Source organism: Tasmannia lanceolata, unplaced genomic scaffold, assembly GCF_043159265.1.
Source record: "Tasmannia lanceolata isolate RefF3 unplaced genomic scaffold, GAP_Taslan_0.1 ptg001125l, whole genome shotgun sequence".
Classification (NCBI taxonomy): domain Eukaryota; kingdom Viridiplantae; phylum Streptophyta; class Magnoliopsida; order Canellales; family Winteraceae; genus Tasmannia; species Tasmannia lanceolata.
In genome coordinates, this window is record NW_027519786.1 from 10,071 (window position 1) to 20,311 (window position 10,241).

General features: G+C 36.2%; 2 non-coding genes across 2 annotated transcripts; both read right to left on the reverse strand.

Moving 5' to 3' along the window:
• Window positions 1-5,032: 5,032 nt before the first annotated feature.
• Window positions 5,033-5,106, reverse strand: TRNAW-CCA (transfer RNA tryptophan (anticodon CCA)). The gene has a single exon. It is a non-coding gene; the product is annotated as a tRNA-Trp (tRNA).
• Window positions 5,107-5,271: 165 nt separating this feature from the next.
• On the reverse strand, window positions 5,272-5,345 carry TRNAP-UGG (transfer RNA proline (anticodon UGG)). Its single transcript has one exon. It is a non-coding gene; the product is annotated as a tRNA-Pro (tRNA).
• Window positions 5,346-10,241: the final 4,896 nt, after the last annotated feature.

The following is a 10,241-nucleotide window of genomic DNA, read 5'->3' on the forward strand; positions in this document are numbered from 1 at the left end:
TTCTATTCTGGGTAATGAAGAACTTCTCATTTTGAATTCTTGGGTTCAGGAATTCCTCTATAACTTAAGTGACACAATAAAAGCTTTTTCTATTCTTTTATTAACTGATTTATGTATCGGATTCCACTCGCCTTATGGTTGGGAACTAATGATTGGCTCGATCTACAAAGATTTTGGATTTTCCCATAACGATCAAATTATATCTGGTCTTGTTTCTACCTTTCCAGTCATTCTAGATACAATTTTGAAATATTGGATCTTCCATTATTTAAATCGTGTATCTCCTTCACTTGTAGTCATTTATCATTCAATGAATGAATGAAGAACTCATTTGATCCGCTGATATCAATCAAATAATCCCACTCTTTATACTTTTACCCGTCCAGGGAATTCGATTCCTCCTATATTCCAGTACAATTATTCCAGTACAATATCAGAATCGTGGATAGGGAACTATACTATACTAACTATATTAGCTACCTACCTAATTTATTGTAGAAATTTCCGGGATCAATGATTGGACCATGCAAAATAGAAATACCTTTTCTTGGGTAAAGGAACAAATGACTCGATTCATTTCCGTATCGATCATGATATATGTAATAACTAGGACATCTATTTCAAATGCATATCCTATTTTTGCGCAGCAGGGTTATGAAAATCCACGAGAAGCAACTGGGCGTATTGTATGTGCCAATTGCCATTTAGCTAATAAACCCGTGGATATTGAGGTTCCACAAGCTGTGCTTCCTGATACTGTATTTGAAGCAGTTGTTAGAATCCCTTATGATATGCAACTGAAACAAGTTCTTGCTAATGGTAAAAAGGGGTCTTTGAATGTGGGGGCTGTTCTTATTTTACCCGATGGATTCGAATTAGCTCCCCCCGATCGTATTTCTCCCGAGATGAAAGAAAAGATAGGCACTCTGTCTTTTCAGAGTTATCGCCCCACTAAAAAAAAATTCTTGTGATAGGTCCTGTTCCTGGTCAGAAATATAGTGAAATCGTCTTTCCCATTCTTTCTCCGGACCCTGCTACTAAGAAAGACGTTAACTTCTTAAAATATCCTATATACGTAGGTGGGAACAGGGGAAGGGGCCAGATTTATCCCGATGGGGGTAAGAGTAACAATACAGTCTATAATGCTACAGGAGCGGGTATAGTAAGCAGAATAGTACGTAAAGAAAAAGGGGGGTATGAAATAACCATAGCTGATGCATCGGATGGACACCAAGTAATTGATATTATACCTCCAGGACCGGAACTTCTTGTTTCAGAGGGTGAATCTATCAAGCTTGATCAACCATTAACGAGTAATCCTAATGTGGGTGGATTTGGTCAGGGAGATGCAGAAATAGTACTTCAAGATCCATTACGTGTCCAAGGGTTGTTGTTCTTTTTGGTATCTGTTATTCTGGCACAAATCTTTTTGGTTCTTAAAAAGAAACAGTTTGAGAAGGTTCAATTGTCCGAAATGAATTTCTAGATACATGGATCCATCAAATTGGTAAAAAGAGACGAACTATTGTTGATCGATGCAATTATGTATGATCAAAAAAATAATGAAAAGCTTTTTTCTTTATACTGTTTTTCGGCGAGATGTCAGGAATTGTTTGTGCCCCGTTCCTAGTAATAATATGTATATTCTGAAGAAGGCTACTTGACATTTTTTTTTTTTTCAAAAAAAAAATTGGAGTGGTGTGACTATGCCAGGCCTCTTAATCCCAGATTATAAATGCCATGTAATGCATCAATAGTTTTTGATTCTATTGTACCTAATAGAATCGAATTCTATTAGATAATAGGCAAGGAAGAAAATAAATGGCAAGGAATAAATGAAAGTAACAAATGATTCTAGGAGGGATTGCTCGTCTTACTAATCTTCCACACAAGAAAAGGAATTTTTCACCCTTTTCCTGTGTGGAAATAATAATGATTCTTGATCCTGTTCGTTAAAGATTACGATTTTCTTTTCCAGGACTATTATAACCTCTTTCTTTAGATTCATAAGCAGTAGTGGACAAACAAAAAAAAAGGGGGGGGGCGGGGGGAATCACTCATTGAGCAAATAGAACTTCTTCAATGAACTTATAAAAAAAAAAAAAGCAAATTTTCGCTGTGATGAGATAATCAATAAGGATTTGGATATGTGCAAAAATCCAAGATTTTCACTTTTTTTTTTTCACCACACTCGGGCATTAAATTAAGTGTCTTTTGCTTGAAATTTTATTTATGGAGTAAGGTTCATTTCCATACTAATTGGAATTGATTTGAAGAATGTCTCATCTGTAGAAATCCATATTGTGTCATCCATAAAATCGATTGATTCCTTCTTTCTTCTTGCTTCGGAAGAGTCCGTCCATACTATAGAGGAACAGATACTATGACAATCAAGGGATTAAATTCTTCAAAAACATCATTAGAAACAAAGGAATGGGGTGGTTTTAAACATCGGATCGAAGCAAAGGATCCGTTTTGTCATTTCTACGAATCAAATATTCTTCTTATGTTGACTGAATGAATTTCCAACCTTTATGTTATGAAATGGATCAAAGTCTCGCTGGAAGAGTAAGAACTCAACAGGACCTTACCCCTCTTTGTTTTGTCTGATTCGAGGGGTAAGGTCCTGTTGAGTTCTTACTTTTTCATGTCCACAATCCGGTTCTCATCCGATCACTATAGGGATGAGCCCAATCCGGAGTATGAACCGTAAAAGAAAATACCTATTGAACCAATCACAGGAATACCAGTTACAGTACCTATCAGCCAAAGAGGAATCCTTCCAGTAGTATCGGCCATTTACCCCGCTTCCCTCCACATTTCATCAAGTGGTCATGCTAGAGACATAAACAGTCATGGATAATTATGAGGATGATATCCTTCCGAATGGGATAAGAGAATTCCTACTATTCTCTTTCTTTCTCTCAATTGAAGAAATAATTGGAAAATAAAACAGCAAGTACAAAAATGAGTAATAACCCCCAGTAGAGGCTGGTACGATTCAATTCAACATTTTGTTCGTTCGGGTTTGATTGTGTCGTAGCTCTATAATTCAGATTAGGTTTATCGTTGGATGAACTGCATTGCTGATATTGACCCCAAAAAAGAAACGGTAGGTACAGCCAGTCCGTGAACGGCCAACCAGCGCACTGTAAAAATTGGATAGGTTCGATCTATGGTCATTGAGGCCTCCTAAAAGGATCTACTAAATTCATCGAGTTGTTCCAAAGGGTCAAAACGGCCAGTTATTAATGGAATCCCCTGTCGGCTCTCTGTGAAATACTCGTTTGGCCGAGGGCTTCCAAACACATCATAAGCTAAACCCGTGCTGACGAATAACCAACCCGCAATGAATAGGGAAGGTATAGTAATACTATGAATAACCCAGTATCGAATACTGGTGATAATATCAGCAAAAGAACGTTCTCCCGTGCTTCCAGACATGCTGAGCTCCACATATTCTTGTACAGTCAAAGGGGGATCGATTCCTTGAAAGATGGGATCAGTAAATGGAAAACTACTGATATTTCATCTTTGTGAGATCGTCAATATTGTACCGAAGGTGTATTTAGAGTATACCGAATCAGTATAGCTATCCTTCCTCTGACACAGCAACGCAGTTTCAATCAGTATCGAAAAGAAATGGTACATAATTCCCCTTTTCCTTTCTTGTTACTTGTCTATGCGGAACCGCGTGTCATTCAATCAAAAATTGATCAAATTTCTGTAGTATAGGGTTTCAAGTATTGGCTTTGGACTAGAAACTGAAGTTCTTAGTAAAGTTTGAGTCAACGGGTTCTAGTTCTAATAATTAATGAACGAGATTATCATATTCCACACAATTCAATTAGATGCAAAATATAGAAATCCCCTCTCATGGTTGTAGAAAAGATATTTTTCTTTTTTTCTAATCCTTTCATTTCAAGTAATTGGTTGGTTCTACAGTAGTAGATAGTATTCGATGAAAGAAAGAGAAGAAACAATAAATAGTTTGAACAATCAATATTCGTGATGCAACCATTACTGGATTAGATCCAAAGGTTCCTTCTTGACCTAGCTACAAGGATGGAACTCCATGATATGGAAAGACAGACTGTGGAACCTAAAAGGATAATAGGAATTGATAAATTGAAAAAGAAAAGAAATAAATGGTCAAAATGGAAATTCTTTTGAAATCCAATTCTTTTATTCTATAGTTATTCAAAGATAATTTCATTTTTGAATGAAGTTACACGACACAGTTCTTCTGACTATTACTTTACTCACGAGTTGCTCAATGAATCTGTTGATTTGAAATCCCGACATTGGTAGATGTCACAGATGATAAATCAATCTTTTTTTTTTTTTCTACCTCTGCTACTCTATCTTTGTCAGTGCCGTCTATAATGACTGATGAATCAAGAACTTTCAATTGGAACTGATTCTGTCAATTGGTATTTTTTCTGATCATCACATCTCGCAAAAATTGAAACTTAGGTAAGTGCTTTATAAACATATGTAAAAAAAAAAGAACGTATCTCATTTAGCTCCTTCATGCCCACTATAACTAGTTATTTCGGTTTTCTACTAGCTGCTTCAACTATAACCCCAGCTCTATTGATTGGTCTGAGCAAGATACGACTTATTTGAAATTAATTGAATGAATAATTCATCAAAATAAATAGTTCTGTGAGATTTCAGGTATTCGATAGTTCCTTCCCGCGTTAATTACCAATTCTTGATCATTGAGATTCATGGGTGATTCGGAGTAATATTTAGGGATAGATATTACCTCTATTTTTACCCTTTCCAACAAATTGAAATGATTGAAGTTTTTCTATTTGGAATCGTCTTAGGTCTAATTCCTATTACTTTGGCCGGATTATTCGTAACTGCATATTTACAATACAGACGCGGAGATCAGTTGGACCTTTGATTGAGTAACATCTCTTTTTTGATTGACCTCCTTCTTAAGCTGCAGGAGGTCAAATTCAGGTTGCAGTTCAAGTTAGTAAAGTTATTTTATTGTGATTCAACATTACAAAAACAGAATCACGCTCTGTAGGATTTGAACCTACGACATCGGGTTTTGGAGACCCACGTTCTACCGAACTGAACTAAGAGCGCTTTCTTATGACAGGAGATACAACTGTAAAGAAAGGGATTCTTTTTGTACCCCCAATACACCTTGCATGCATGTAGTATCATAAAATGCAAAATTATGTCCAGTCCAGTCCAATTTGAATCGATCTCAACTGATCCCTCGTTACTGCCCATAGGAGAAGTAATAGGTAGGGATGACAGGATTTGAACCCGTGACATTTTGTACCCAAAACAAACGCGCTACCAAGCTGCGCTACATCCCTTTCAATTGTTGTACAGTTTCATTGTAGGGAATCCTTGTCTTGTTTTCCACATCGTTATTTCCTAATATCTAGAGACAATTTCTCTTGCCATTTCTTCTTTTTGATTTCATATAATCAAAGAATTATATACATATGAAACCTAACGTATAAAAAAATGAATATTTATCGGTAATGCTCAGTAAGAAAGGGTCATCTTTTTCTGTTTTAGGGACAAGTAGATCTAATCCACCGGATTATTGTACATATTCATTTTCATTTTAGTTCGGGATTAGGGATTTCGTGTACAAATACAAGTGATCTTTAGCTACAGATACATCTGATCATATATGTATTCCAATAAAGAAGGAGGATTTTCAATGCGAGATATAAAAACATATCTCTCCGTGGCACCTGTGCTAACTACGCTATGGTTCGGGTCTTTAGCAGGTCTATTGATAGAGATCAATCGTTTATTCCCAGATGCGTTGACATTCCCCTTTTTTTCATTCTAGTTATTGACATGGGAAGGGGTGAAGAAGATTAGAGATACAACAAATTCTCTGTGACTAATCCACCCTTTTGAATTTTTTTTTTAAGTTGTTTAGGAAGGAAAGAGAAAGAAAAGTGGATTAAACCTCAGCGAAACTCGGGCTCAGCATAGAATTAATAGAGGGAGAACAGAAATAGAAATGTGGGTCTAGGACAGGCTGTTCAAGAGCATACAAGATAGTAAATGAAATACTGACTGGGATTAGAAATAATGGATAGTTAGAAATAATTGTATTACTTATTATTACTCTATTGATTGCAGCGAAATCTTTCATAATTGGATTTCGAGTTATCAGTTAGCAACTTCTATTTATTTTTCCTTCTTTTCGTATTCTTCGATTCAGATCGAAAATAGAAGAGTGGAGGGAATCCAAAATCCAAAGGAGGTTCATGGCCAAGGGTAAAGATGTCAGAATAAGAGTTATTTTGGAATGTACCAGTTGTGTCCGAAATGATTTAAATAAGGAATCGCGGGGCATTTCCAGATATATTACTCAAAAGAATCGACACAATACGCCTAGTCGATTGGACTTGAGAAAATTCTGTCCTTATTGTTACAAGCATACGATTCATGGGGAGATAAAGAAATAGATCGAACAGAATAGAATGTCTGTTCCACCCTTCCAAGGAACAGGACAAAATTACATATAGATAGATATATAAAATATAAACAAATCAAGTACTATTACTATTTCGGTCGGATCCGAAACCGAAATGAATGAAGAAATAAGATTTTAGAGATAAGGAATAAATCATGGATAAATCCAAGCGACCCTTTCGTAAATCCAAGCGATCTTTTCGTAGGCGTTTGCCCCCAATTGGATCGGGGGATCGAATTGATTATAGAAATATGAGTTTAATTAGTCGATTTATTAGTGAACAAGGAAAAATATTATCTAGACGAGTGAATAGATTGACCTTGAAACAACAACGATTAATTACTATTGCTATAAAACAAGCTCGTATTTTATCTTCGTTACCTTTTCTTAATAATGAGAAACAATTTGAAAGAACCGAGTCGACCCCTAGAACTGCTGGTCCTAAAACCAGAAATAAATAGGCCTACTTCTCAATTGAATCAAAACTCTAATTGGAATTCAAACTCAGATTGAGGTTTTGTTCGAAAAAGCCGAGATACTTGATTGTCGCGTCGTAAGAAAAAAAAAAAAAGAATGAATGGGGAAGAAAAAATATTTTTTTTTATTGAAAAGTGTTCGTTCATTTCTAATATTTATCATATTCATTTCTACTCTACCTTCCCGGAGTTCATTCTCCGGGGAACTCCGTTTAAATCATTTCGGTGAATTCGTTCCAGTCGCCTTATTTGATAATCTCATTTGAAATCATGTAAATGCAATTCCTATTTGATATAGCTATTTGTGCAAGTATTTTACGATTAAGAAGCAACTGCCTCTTGTACAGATCGTGCATTAATCGACTATAACTATAGGATACCCCATTTTCACGAGTTACTGCATTTATCCGAGTGATCCACAAACGACGAAAATCTCTCTTTTGCCTGCATCTATCCCGATGACTGGAAACCAAAGCTCTCATTTTCTGTTGAGTAGTAGTTCGAGTAAGTCTTGAATGAGCCCCTCGAAAGGTTGATGCAAATAAACGAATTTTTGTTCGACGTCTCCGAGCTATATATCCCCGCCTAACTCTGGTCATTGAATCAAATGAAACCTTGATGAATAACTAATTGATTTCTTTTCTTTCAGTCATTCTTTTCCCCTCCCCTAGTTTATTAGTAACAAAACGGATTCTTCCGATGTATAAAATAAAAATTCCAATGGCTTTTGCTACTATGACCTTCCCAACCACGATTTTTGATTTCTTCCAGGCATTTCACCTCGGAATAAGAAATTGTACCGATATTAGATATAAAATATCTAGTAAATAGGTAGTAATAAATAGAGAAAAATGGAGAAATAAATAAATAGTGGCTTCCATCGTTTCTATGATTACTTCTTAAACGGTGAGGTCCTCTCTATACACCGGAGCTCCTTCCCCCATTTAATCAATGTTATTAGTAACTTGTACAGTTCACACTCTTTGGCTCTACCCATAAAATTATCCAGTATATAGGTCTTTTCACAATGAGATCCATCCATACAGTGACGGCATTTAATTATGAAGGTTGGCTAGGTAGCTAACCCTGTTAGTCCGTTCTTGCAAGAGTAGAAGCATAATCTTTCTGCTTTTAAAATACTATTTTCCCCGCTTAATGGATAACCATTTGCTACCAATGGGGAATTGATTTTCATCTCAAATCGAGGTGATTGGATTTGCACCAATGGAAACCATAAATTCCATACACAATAGAGGTATATGATAGATCTTTATTTTGAGATAGTGAATGGAATGGAGTTCTTCCATTCTATCCTACTCATTGGTACTGGTCATTGATACTGGAAAAATCGTCTCATTTGTTCCAGATCATGATCTGAACGAGTCGCACATACACCCTAGTACATGTTCCTCGACGCTGAGGACATCCTCGAAGGGCAGGGGATTTCGTGACATTTTTGATTGGCTGTCTTGTGTTTCTAATAAGTTGTTTAATAGTTGGCATGCTGAATCGTATACAGAATGGGCTGGTTTAGATCGATCCTAACCGGATGATTATGAATTACTTCCATTTCATATAATATTTTACCAGGTTAAGAAGATAAAATATCAAATCACGGCTCATTCGAATTATGGTTCGAAATGGAATCAAGAATTTATGTGAAATCCCCGGTATTTTCGACCGCGACAACATCAACAATGCCATGGGCTTGGGCTTCTGTTGCTGACATAAAAACATCCCTTTCCATGTCTTCGGATATAACCCATAAAGGCTTGCCGGTTCTTTGTACATAAACCCTTGTGAGGGTTTCGCGGAGTTTCAGTAGTTCTTCCGCTTCCAGGATAAATTCTCCTGTGGGTGCCTCATAAAAAGAACTAGCAGGTTGGTGGATCATAACCCTGATGATATAACATAATGAACGGTTCCTCTATCTCGCACGATCGGTCGAAGGGAAGGGATAAAGAATAACAAGAATAAAAAGATAGAATTAGAATTGAACAACCGTACAGGCATCTTTTATGCATTGCATACGGCTCCGCAATGGAATTTCCTTTTCCCTTCCATCGAAGAAAGAGACAAATAGAATCCATCAGACCCAGATCGTTGAATGATCCATTTACCATCTTTCCTTTCGGAGGAGTCAAAAAATACTATGATGGTTCCGTTGCTTTATATATTTATCTCGTCTGTGATTCAGCAATCCCAAAGTTTCTTTATGATCCGATCAAATAAGGAAAAAATGATCTTTTTTTTTTTTCATTTTCGTACTCTTTCATAACATAAATATCGGAAAGAGGCTTCTGGTGTGAAAGCAAAAAAAAGGTTTGTGACGCTGAAATGGACCCCCGATACATAAGATCAAATCGTAAATAACCTTTGTTTCATACTACTATCTCGATATATAATCTCATGTTATGTTATGAAAAAAAAATAATAGTTTGCTCATATCGAACTCGAAGTGCCATGCTATTATTACTTATTATTCATATTCCATATGGCGAAGGCATAGTCTTCTTTTTTTTTTCTCAAATAAAAAAAAACTCATTGGCGCCAAGCGTGAGGGAATGCTAGACGTTTGGTAATTTCTCCTCCGACTAGGAGAAAAGATCCCATTGAAGCGGCTAATCCCATGCATATTGTATGTATGTCTGGTGGCACAAATTGCATAGTATCATAAATAGCTATTCCTGGTATTACCCATCCGCCGGGAGAGTTTATAAACAAATACAGATCCCTGGTATCATCCTCTATACTGAGATATACCATGAGACCAACAAGTTGATTCGAGATCTCGCTATCAACCTCTTGTCCTAAAAAAAGTAATCTTTCTCGATGAAGTCGGTTGATTAGGACAAAATTGTATCCCTTAGGAACCGCACACGCACCTTTGGATGCATACGGTTCAAAAAATCAAAATTGCGAAAAAAAAAAAAGAATTCATTGAACTTATCGAACTAACCCCTCATTGATGTATTCTTTCATCGAGATCCAAATCACGATGTAATTTTCTTGTTCCTAAATGGGCCTCTTCAATTCTTTTAGGTTTATGCTCTACTCCGGGTAAAGATCTGCCCGAATTCTATTTGCACATATAGGACAAATGATCACAGTACCGCTTCTTTTTGTTCCGACTTCTTTTTTTTTTTCAATTCGTTTTCATGTTCATGCCTTCCGCCAAATATTCGACTAATCATATTATTCCATTAATTGGTAGTTTTAGAGGTATAAATAGGGATCATTTATGATACGAGTAGTAATCATACATAGATTACCAATTTGGTATTTTTTGAACG